This window comes from Leptonychotes weddellii, chromosome 10 (genome assembly GCF_054177405.1).
Source record: "Leptonychotes weddellii isolate Sample4059 chromosome 10, ASM5417740v2, whole genome shotgun sequence".
Classification (NCBI taxonomy): Eukaryota; Metazoa; Chordata; class Mammalia; order Carnivora; family Phocidae; genus Leptonychotes; species Leptonychotes weddellii.
Window position 1 is genome coordinate 2,867,644 of NC_138378.1, and position 11,914 is coordinate 2,879,557.

General features: G+C 43.1%; 1 long non-coding RNA gene across 1 annotated transcript in view; it reads right to left on the reverse strand.

Annotated features, from left to right (window-relative positions):
• Window positions 1-11,914, reverse strand: part of LOC145723677 (uncharacterized) — a 41,781-nt gene that overhangs the window by 24,358 nt on the left and 5,509 nt on the right. The gene's annotated exons all lie outside the window — the stretch shown is intronic.

The following is an 11,914-nucleotide window of genomic DNA, read 5'->3' on the forward strand; positions in this document are numbered from 1 at the left end:
TTTTTTTTTTTTCTGGAAACCAATGTACTAAAAGTTCTTTTTACAAGACTCTGTTGAAGTCTTATGCCTCACAAGTCCAAGCCAGTTGCTGCCGCCTCCCACCTCCCCAGTCAATCCTGCTGGAATTCGCGGCGGGGGTCGGGGGGGGGGGGGGAACGCGTGGAGGGTGGTGGACAGAGGCCTGTCCAGCTCATCCTCTTTGGGAACTTTACTTTGAGAACACCTTCCCTACAAATTTCCCTACAACATTTCATGTTGAGGCAAAGCATCCCATTTTTGATGATTTCAAAGCCTTTATAAAAATTAAAAGCAGCTGCTCCCAGTAAAGTATCTGGTCTTGCCTTTGGTGCGTATAAATATGCACAATGACCTCATCTCTCCTTAGGTACGACACTTCACCTCAACACAGCGGAGGCAGGGGCCAAGCACCTCCCGCGGACTGCTCCCCACAAATAGCCTTTTCTTCATGCTCAAAGGAATCATTTGGATACTTCTCATCTGAAGCTCTTTCCTTTTGAAGTATCTTTGAAGCATTTCATCTCCTTTTGCCTTTCTTTTTGATAAACCTGTTCCTTCTTAAACTTTCAGAGACATCCCAATTTTTAGGGTACACTCTTGGGTGATAAGGCAATTTTAAGGGATGCTGTCTGATTGGACACACCCAGTAAGGACCCTGTCACTTCATTGACTTCTTGGATGGATCTTACTCCGTTTGAGAACAAACAGGGGCATGGAAAGTAAAAGTAACGGAAGAGGAAATAAATGATTCTGGATTTTTTTTTCCCACTTGAAAGAAAGTAAAATTAATACACCCAAAGTTTAATAAAATGCTTTCATTGTTTCCACGTTATTTTTGGAAACTTGAGTTCTCCTAGGGCCCGCGAGGTTCGCTACGGAGACTGCGAACTTCCACAGAGGAACCGGCAGCAACATGGTGGGCTGTTTCCGCTTTCCTGCGGCCGCCGCCCCAGCTCTTCGCCTCTGGTGTTTCCTCCCCTGAGGGGGCTGCAGGCCACGCACAACCAGGAGACTAGGCTCCCACACTCGAGTCCCCTTCTCTGAGGTCTGGGGCAATTACCTCTGCAGGCATTAAGTCAAGGTGCCCCGCCACTGCTTAGTGGGGTGTAGGTGGGGGGACTGGAACGCCAGCTGGGACAATCTCAGTGAGCGCTCTCTCTCCAGATATTTTATTCTGTTAACCAGAATGACACGAGATGGGAGAAAGTTGCCCTGATTCACACCAGGTGCACGGAGCCGAGGGGCCCGATGGGGGTTCCTGTGCCCCGGACCCCAGCTCTGCCCAGGACGGTGCCCCTACCCCAGCCTCCCCACTGAGGATGTAAGCCCGTGGAACCTGATCCCACTAGATCCCTCTCCTGCAGAACCGGGGTTTGCGATGATCTGATTAAATGATTCCTTCCCACCTAGGAAAAGCCAGCTGGAAGCCCTCTAGGCCACCTCCAGGCACCTCATCTCCGCCCACTGCCAGAGAGGTTGTGGGCGCCTGCCTTGCAGGATGCCCCGATGGGCCCCCAACCCAGGGCGGGCAGAGCTGCCTCAGTTCTGTCCTGGCTGCGCAGGGATGGCACCACGCAAGCGGGAAGTGTGTGTGCTCTGGGCGCAGGCAGTCCAGTTTGAACCCCAGCTTTGTTACCGCTGTGTGACCTCGGGGGAGCTACCTAAACCCTGTGTGCCTCAGTTTCCTCGTCTGTGAAATGCAGCTGATGATCTTAATTATCTCTAAGGCTTGTTTTAAGATTTATTTTAGGGGCAGAGCAGATGGAGAGGGAGAGAGAATCTCAAGCAGATTCCCGCTGAGCTGTAGCCTGATGAGGGGCTCCATCTCACAACCCTGAGATCATGAACTGAGCCGAAATCAAGAGCTGGACACTCAACCGATGGAGCCACCCAGGTGCCCCTCTCAAAGGCTTGTTTTAAAGATTGGTGACAACACACATAAACCACAGAGCGCAGAGCTGGCCCAATACTCACTCCCTAAGCATCGGTAGCTTTATTCTCATTCTTCTCACTGTTGTTATTACTATCATTATTCCTGCTGTCCCCTTCAGCCTGCAAGTTCCCTCTGGTTCAGGCTGTGGCCCTTGGTTTATAGATCAAAGACTGATTCTGCCAGCTCCTTGAGAGCTGATCCCTCTCCCAGGGACAGACTCAGATAAGCCAAGCATTTACAGCTGAAGAGCAAGACCCGAATGTCAACGTTTTAGCTATGGTAATTCAGCTCTGTAGTTTTGTGGGTAAGAACCCAGACTTGAAGTCACACCACCCGGGGTTCAAATCCCAGCTCTGCCACTTGCTAGCTGTGGATGAAGGGGAGACACAACCTCTCTAAATGGGCCCTGGATTCCCAAATCTGGGTAATTAGAACTTGTGGGTTTGAAGTAAGGATCAGCACAAGATAATGCACACAAAAGGTTTCATAGGGAGCCCAGCACCTAGTAAGTATTCAAAAAAGGGCATCAAAATGCCCTGTAATTATCATGGTAATTGGAAAATTTCACCTCTGCATGACCAAGCCTTCTCTCACCACAGAAGCTAAATCATATTTAGAATAGCACTTGTTGGATTTTACAATGGACAGTAACTCTGACCGAGAAGAGAAGGCATACAGTCCCCATGACTTCTGCATTATCTCCCAGCAGACAGACCCACGGGGGCATCAAAAATAATCAGCAATAGCCTGGGGATCCTGGAAAAGCTAGGAGTACTGAATAGTTAATGTCATCAGGCTCAGAAGATGCATCAGCCTCACATGACAGGCTCTGTCACTCTGGGCAGAAGTGGCTCCAAAGGCTAAGCTCTCCTTACCCCTCACAGAGGCTCTGAAGGAAACTTCCAGTGTTTGCCAGTAGGATTCCTGCTTAGCTCTGCTTCCCTGACAGAGCAAACCTTCTTTGAATGGCACAAACTCACCTTAGATATGTTAATAGATTCAATCAGGCGCCAGCTGAGCCAGTCTCCTGCCAGCCTCCTCAGCAGGCTGTGGTGTTCTGTTTCTGAGGCCAACTTAAGCCAGTATTGCTAAATTCTGGGGGATGAGAACAGTGCCTCAATCCGGCCTCCAAACACGGTTCACACCTGAACACATAGGACAGTGTAAGCATGCTTGGGTCACTTAAACTTCTAAAGCGGTTTGTGGAACTGTACTCCGTTTTTAAACATTACATCATGTTTCTGCATACAGAAAGAGCACCAGCTTCAACTACGGGGTGTCCTGCTATGTGGCAGTCACTGTGGGAAGCAATTCACGTATGGTATCTTTTTTTTTTTTAAGAGAGGAAGAGAGAGAGGAAGAGAGAGGGAGAGGAGGGGCGGAGGGAGAGCGAGAGAATCTTAAGCAGACTCTGCACCCAGTGTGGAGCCCGGCACAGGGCTCCATCCCACAACCCTGAGATCATGACCTGAGCTGAAATCAAGACTCGGACGCTTAACCAACTAAGCCACCCAGGGGCCCCACCTGTTATTTAATCTTAAACTTTAATTCATGTGCAACACCGCTAAACAATATAAAGGAATAAGCTATTAGCGCGTGCAAACTCCTGCAGGGGATTCAAGGGAATTATGCTGAATCATACAAGTCAATCTCAAAAGATTACATAGTGTATGATTCCATTTATAGAACATTCTTGAAATGACAAGATTATGGAGATTATAGAGACAGAAAACAGGTTAGTGGTTGCCAGGGTCTGGTGGGGGGGAGTGGGGTCTGGGTTCTAACGGAGTAGCATGAGGGGTCCTTGGGTGGGAAGCTCTCTATCTCGACTGTGCTGGGGGTCACAGGAATCGACACATGGGATAAAATCACATAGGATGACATGCACACACACAGTCGGGTTAAGTAAGAATAAAGCTGGTTGACTGTATTAATGTCAGTATCTTTGGCTTGATGTTGCACTATATAGCCTTTCAAGATGTTACCACTGGGGGAAGCTGAAGGAAGGGAAGGATTTCTCTGTATTATTTTGACAACGGCACAGGAATCTACATAATTACTGGGGAACGGCAGTACGCAGTGGTGTTTCAGAGTATTTCAGAGCCAGAGCCTGGGTGTGAATGCCCGCTCTGCAACGTCCCATCTGTGCGATCTGATATCTGACCTTCAGGAACCTCAGACCTTCAGGTCCACGACAAAGGTGACGGAAGTGCCTATCCGAGAGGGAAGTTTTTGTTTTGATTTCTTTAAGTTAACCAGGGTCAGTTTCTGCTTCTTACTATAAAAAAAAGTTTTGACTGATACATAGGATATTATTTTATAAGAGGCTACCAAGTGACTAAGATGATAAATTTTGTCATCTTGTTAAAGGCATAAATGACTAATCCGCAGCAAGAAAAATCTTTTACAGAAAATACAGAAAAACTATATAAAACACACATACAGAAAAGCTGAATTTTACATAAATAGCTTTGTTTTTCAAGATTAGAGAACTACCAAAGATGGAAGACCCAAGGTCCCAGAGAAAAGTAAAACACAGGTAGAGAAGGCCAATATTCTACAATGTTCTCACCCTGAGGTTCTCGCTAGTCGGCCAGCAGTGTGGACAGGGGCTGAGAACACGGGCAGAAAGCCAGCAGGAAGTAGGGGCTGGGCAGAGTGCACAGAGCCAGAGACAGGCTGGTGTTACATGTAGGATGCACATGGAGACAAAGGGAGCGCGGACAGTTCAACCTTCTGTTCTGACGCTCCCCGGAGACATCTGTTGACTGCTAAGTGGGGATCGCAAATGCCTAAGAAGACAAGCAGAAAGTGTCCCCGGTGCCAGAGAAACAGCACCCTTCCAGCCACCCTGTGCAGCTGAGATGAGCGCAGACTATTCCCACAGAGGGGCAAACGGGGGGTCCTGGAATGGTAAGAGAAATTCCGGCTGGCGTGAGGTGTCCCTCCCTGACACAACTGTCCACTGCAAGCTAAAATAAATGTGACATTCCTTTCTGGAGGATGTAATAACATACAGAGGCTCTACTCCAGTATTCAATCAGAAACTTTTTAAAAACAGCATTCATACTATCTGTAAGACACAGAGAAAACATGAACAATGGAAACAGAGCCACCAGTGATCTATATATTGCAGTCATAATGCATGGATTTGGAAACAACTACAATGCATTCAGGAAAATAACAAAGAATTTTAGTGGAGAATTAGAATCTAGAAAGTGCTTGCAAATGAGCATTCTGGAACTCAAAAAGGCAGTACCTGAAGTTACATTTTTGAATAGATAGATGAGTCTGGCTACAGACCCATCACAGATGAGAACGGAGAGTTAGTAAGTGGCTGGGATGGGGACCATGCCCAGACTGACGTGAGAACAGGGACACAAGCCGAAATCACACACGTGATTGGAAGATTAAGCGTACATCTACCTAGAGTCTCAGCGGGATGAAGTAGGCAATCAGAGACAAACCCCAATTTTAAGAATGGCAAGAATATTCCAAAACTGATACAAAATATAGAGTCATCTGTCAAAAATTTTATGAACCCTAAGAATGTAAATTTTTTAAAAGCCACAGCCAGGGACATCTTAATGAAAGCACTGAAAATCTAGGACAGGGGCGCCTGGGTGGCTCAGTTGGTTAAGTGTCTAACTCTTGATCTCAGCTCAGGTCATGATCTCATGATCATGAGTTCGAGCCCCGCACTGGGCTCCACGCTGGGCATGGAGCCTACAAGAAAGAAAGAAAGAAAAGGAGTGAGGGAGGAAATCTAGGACAAAGAGAAAAACTTAAAAGCAACCAGACAAAATAAATCACCTTATTTCACAGAAGTAACAATAAGATTGACAAGCCAGGATAAATAAAAAGAAAGCCAAGATTCTTAAAACAAAGAGCAAGGCTGCCAGGAGCTAAGAGGCCTTACCTTCATGGCAGCAAACAGGGACGGTAACAGCTGACATCAGAGACAGCGGAGTCCAGCAGAATAAGGAATGACACTTTCAAAGAGGCTAAAAAAACAAGATCCAACCAAGGATCCTATGCCCAGTGAAACTGTATTTGAAGGTGAGGACCAAATAAAGACTTTTCCAAACAAACGGAAATCAGCAAACTAAAATTTGAAAGAGGTATCTACAGGCGAGATCAAAGTGATCTCATACAGAAGTGCAGATTCAGGAAGAAGTGAGAACAAAAATAAATGTGTGACTACATGTGTCAATGTCAAGAGTTATTTAGATTACCTCTATCTCATCAACATCATCATCCTGCTCTGTGGCATTTAAAATATATTTAGATATAAAGTACACAAGTAACACAGAAGGTGAGAGAGGCCAAACAGGCAAAGTATTATACGGTAATTAAATCATCTGGGAAGCGGTGAAAGTGCTAATTAAGTTGAGCAGATACACTGTAATGACTCAAGGATACAGGTTAGAATATCTAGTCAGACCATGAAAATAGCAACAGAGTGCATAATAAGCTAAAAAGGGAGAATATAAAATAACAAAAATATGTTCATCAATATGAAAGAAAGCAAGAGAGGAAAAAATAGAACATTAAAAGGGAACACACAGCAGAGAAAACAAATAGTAAAACCGTAAATATAAACTCAAATATATTATTAGTACTTACATAAAATATAAATGGACTAAATACTGCAGTTAAAGAGAACAATGCCTGATTGGGTTTTTTCAGTCTATGCTGTAAAAGAGACTGGCTTTCTGCATATGGATGCAGGCAAGCTGAACATCAAAGCACGGAAAAAGATACATACACGCACACCAATCAAAAGAATGACAGCATACTATACTGATACTGTGCAAAGTTGTTTTAAAGAAAGAAGCATTACTAGAAATACACAGGGATCTCTTATAGCGGTAAAAGAATCTATTGCAAAGATGTGACAATGTGAAATGTGCATGCACCTAATTAACATATATTCAAAATATGTACAGCAAAAATTGATAGAAATAAAAGAGGAAACAAAAAAATCTACAATTGCTTTGATAGATTTTAACACACCTCTCTCAGGAAATAATAGAACAAGCAGACAAAATGCCAAAAAGGATACAGACACTTCTGGCACTGTGATTAACAAACTTGACCTAATTTGCACAAACACGGCAGCCAGCAACTGCAGAATCTGCATATTTTTCAAATATATAGGAGACATTTTACATGTACGTACATCGAAATGAAAATGTGTGGCACGCAGCTAAGCCATGTTTAAAATAAAATGTATGGTCTTAAATGTACATGTAAGAAAGAAAAACACTAAAACACCAATGGTCTGATCATCAATCTCAAGAAATTATATTTGAAAAACCAGAAAATTCCAAGAAGAAGGAAAGGAATATAAAGGAAAAAGCAGAACATAATCAAACATAAAAAAAATGTATAATGTAAAAAAAGGGGAAATGAACAAAGCCAAAGTTTAGTACCTCAAGAAGACTAATAAAATTGTAAGTTCCCACAAAAATTTATCTAAAAAAACATAAAGAAGAAATAAATTACCAATATCAACAATATAAGAGATGACATCTTTAGAGAACCTGCAGACACTAAAAAATTAATCAGAGAATATTATGAATAACTTTACCCTATAAGTATGGAAATTTACATGAAATTGATAATTTTCTTAAAAGCCAAAACTTTCCAAAATTGACAGAATAAGAAATAGAAATATGAGTAGCCCACATCTCTTAAAGAACACATTAGGTCCAGAAAGTTTTATAGGTAAAAATGTTCTAAACGGTTAAGGTAGAAAGTGTCAATCTTACACAAGCTCTTCTAGAGAACAGGAAAAGAATACTTCCTAACACTTTCATGTAAGGCCAGAAAAACCTCAATACCAAAACCTAACATGGACATTATAGGAAAGGAAAATTCAGGCCAATCCCTCTTATGAACATAGATGTACAACACTTATCCCATATTAATAAATCTTTTCAGTGACATAAAGAGGATAATAAAAATAATGCATTGTGGCCAAGTTGAATTTATTCTAGAAAGGCAAAGTTGGTTTAACATTGGAAACAAATCCACATAATTCATCCTGCCACGACTTCTGGTGCCAACTACTCAGAGGTGGGCCAAACATCACACGTTAGGGACAGTCTTCCACGGGCTGCCCTCACTCAGACAAGAGCTGCATGTCCAACACACCCTGGGCCTCACTTATGCCCTGCAGGCTACAAATTCAGGAGTTCCCACAAACACCTTAAATCAGTAATTTACTGGAATGACTTAACACAACTCCGGAAAGTGCTGCATTCACAATTACAGTTTTATTATAACAAAAGAAGACAAATCAGAACTAACCAAAAGGAAGGACACATCAAGTGGAGCCTGGGAGGGTCTAAATGCAAAGTTTCTGATCTTCTCCCCATGGAGTCCCAAACAGTGTTAGGCCCTTCAAGCTTCCATGTGCAACAACACTCGAGGGTATAGCCAATCTGGGAAGCTCACCCCAGCTTTCATGTCCAGAGTCCTAACTGGGGCTTGAACACACACTGGTGACTTGGCTGACATCTAGTCTCACACGTGCCTGCAGGTTCCCCCAGATCAAAACTGACATGAGGTATCCTAAAGGTCCCATCATAAGTCACACCGCTGGACTGTCCAGTGGCCAAAGCCCCCAGCAAACAAGGATATTCCTATTGTGCAAGATCACCTCCCTAAAACCGAAGGCAAACCTCTCTTTGGGTCAGGTTAATTCTTCACTACTCAACCCCATTACCAGAATGAAGGGGGAAAACATTATATACTTGTCTCAATGTATATTTGCTAAAATTCAACAACACTCATGACTTAGAAAAGATCTGGGTAATCTATGATTTCTGACTCAATCAGAAGTCACCACTCCATTCTAACAAGTAGTACAAAGTGGACCAGATTGAAACATTAACAACTCTTCTTGGATCTGAAAGAGAGGGGAGGACACGGGGTCAAACTGCTGCCCCCAAGACTGGAGACAGACTGGTGACTACAGAGTCAAGGCTTCCAGAGCAAAGACTCATGAGCTCTGTGGGAATCAGCCCTGGAGTCAGAAAACCTCAACTGTAAGTAAGGAATTGCTGGAAGTTTGGTGTGGACTAAAACCCCGGGAAGGCCCAGCAATAGGGATACCCAGCCATGGCAGGCTGTGCACGTTTTTTACCTCCAGCACAACCAGACATTCACAATAAATATTGGAGAGAACAAAGCATTCCTGTTTCGGGCAGGAGGAGGGGAAGGCAGCATTCTGAAACACCTTAGAGCTCAGAGCTCTGTTCTTCAACACGGTCTGCCCTCAGAGGAGACCAGTTCACCAGAGCCTACCCTGCTCGGGTTTTATCAGAGCCTCACTGACCCAGGGAAGGAAAGCACCCACCTCCAGCCCGCTCTAGCCCAAGAGGTTAGAAAAAAGTCCGAAACTCTTGTGAAGCTCACAGCTCAGATGCGCAGGCTCACAGAGAGACTAGGGCCCAATCAGAGGAATGTGGAACACTTCCCTTCTCCCTATACCTCCACCACCATGTTACTACAGGCTTAGAAAGCAGTTCCTTTCCCCTTTTTCCTTTTATGTCCTGCTATCAAGAAAAAGATTACTAGGCCTACTAAAAGGCAAAAATCACAATGTGAAGAGACAAAGCAAGCATAGAACTAGACATGACAGGGATGTTGGAATCATCAGACTGGGAATTGAAATAAGTCTGATTAGCATGGTAAGGGCGCTAAGGGATAAAGGAGACAGCAGGCAAGGACAGATGGACAACATGAGCAGAGATGGAAATCCTAAGAAAGAACCACAAAGAGATGCTAGAGATAAAAAACACTGGAACAGAAACGAAGAATGCATTTGATGGGCTTATTAGTAGAGTGGACAGCTAAGGAAAGAATCTCTGAGCTTGAGGACATCTCAAATAGAAGTCTCCAAATCTGAAAAGCAAAGAAAACAAAGACTGAAAAAAAAAAAAAAAAAGGAACAGAACAGAATATCAAGGCCTGAAGGAGAACTATAGAAGTATAATATACTTCTAGTGGGAATTCCAGAAGAAGAAAGAAAGGAACAGAAGAAATATTTGAAACAGCAATGATTGAGAATTTCCCCAAAATTTGTGGCAGACACAAAACCACATAGCCAAGCAGCTCAGAAACCACTGAGCAGTATACAGTGCCAAAAAAACTATACATAGGCATGTCATTTTCAAACTACAGAAAATAAAAGATACAGAAAAAATCCTAAAAGAAGCCAAAGGATGGCGCCTGGGTGGCTCAGTCGGCTAAGCATCTGCCTTCGGCTCAGGTTGTGATCTCGGGGTCCTGGGATTGAGCCCCATGTTAGGCTCCCTGCTCAGTGGGGAGTCTGCTTCTCCCTCTCCCTCTGCCCCTCCCCTCTCTTTCTCTCTCAAATAAATAAATAAAATCTTGAAAAACATGATTTAAAAAAAAGAATTACATCCAACCTCCAAAACTGTGTAAACAAGAAGAGAACGGAGTGAAGTATTTCAAATGTTGAGAGAAAAAAAAACCACCAACCTAGAATTCTGCACTCTGTGAAATTATCCTTCAAAAGGGAAGGAGAAATAAAGCCTCTCTAAGGCAAACAAAGTTGAGGGAACTTGTTGCCATTAGACCTGCCTTCAAGAAATGTGAAAATCAGTTCTTTAGAGAGAAGGAAAATGATGTAGGTCAGAAACTGGGATGTGCAGAAAGTAAGGAAGAGCAATGAAGAAGGAATAAGTGAAAGTAAAATAAAAATTTTTATTTTTCTTATTTTTAATTGATCTACCAGATAACAGTTTGTTCAAAATAATAGCAACCATGTACTCAATTATGTATGCTCATGTATATATCATGCATTCTACTACACATACTTATGTGCTGTTCTGCATGAGTGAAATGAATGACACAGGGGACAGGGAGAAGAGATTATTTTGTCATTATAGGGTATTTACACTATCCATGAAGTATATACTGTTACTGGAAAGTGGACTTGAATTAGTAGTAAATGTACATTGCAAATTCTCATACAACCACTGACAAAAGTAAAAAAGAAAGTGTAACTAATATTTTAAGAAAGGAGAGAAAATGGAATCATATAAAATGCTCAGGTAAAACCAAAAAAGGCCGAAAAATAGTGAAAGAAAAAAATGGGAACAAAAACATAAGTAATAAACAGAAAACAGTAACAAATACGATAGGTATTAATCCAACTATATCAACAACAAATTCGAACACCAATGGCCTGAATACACCAATTAAGAGGCAGATTGTCAGAGTGGATCAAAAAACAAGAGTCAACTCTATGTTGTCTAAAGCACCCCACTTTAAAAATAAAGACAGTTGGGGCACCTGGGTGGCTCAGTCACTAAGCGTCTGCCTTCGGCTCAGGTCGTGATCCCAGGGTCCTGGGATCGAGCCCCGCGTCGAGCTCCCTGCTCGGTGGGAAGCCTGCTTCTCCCTCTCCCACTCCCCCTGCTTGTGTTCCCTCTCTTGCTGTCTCTCTCCCTGTCAAATAAAGACATTTAAAAATAAAGATTAAAATTAAAAGTAAATGCATGGAGAAAAATATACCATGCTAACACTAATCAAAAGAAAGCAAGAGTAGCTATACTAATTTCAGACATTGCAGACTTGAAAGCAAGAAAAGTTACCAGGGATAACTTAATGGCGAAACACGGAAAATTTTCTGCCAAGACTGGAAACAAGCCAATGACAGTCACTATTCAAAAGTGTACTGGAGGGGCGCCTGGGTGGGTCAGTTGGTTAAGCGACTGCCTTCGGCTCAGGTCATGATCCTGGAGTCCCAGGATCGAGTCCCGCATCGGGCTCCCTGCTCGGCAGGGAGTCTGCTTCTCCCTCTGACCCTCCTCCCTCTCATGCTCTCTGTCTCTCATTCTCTCTCTCGCAAATAAATAAAATCTTAAAAAAAAAAAAAAAAAGTGTACTGGAGGTCCTAACCAAGACAATCAGCAATAAATAAAC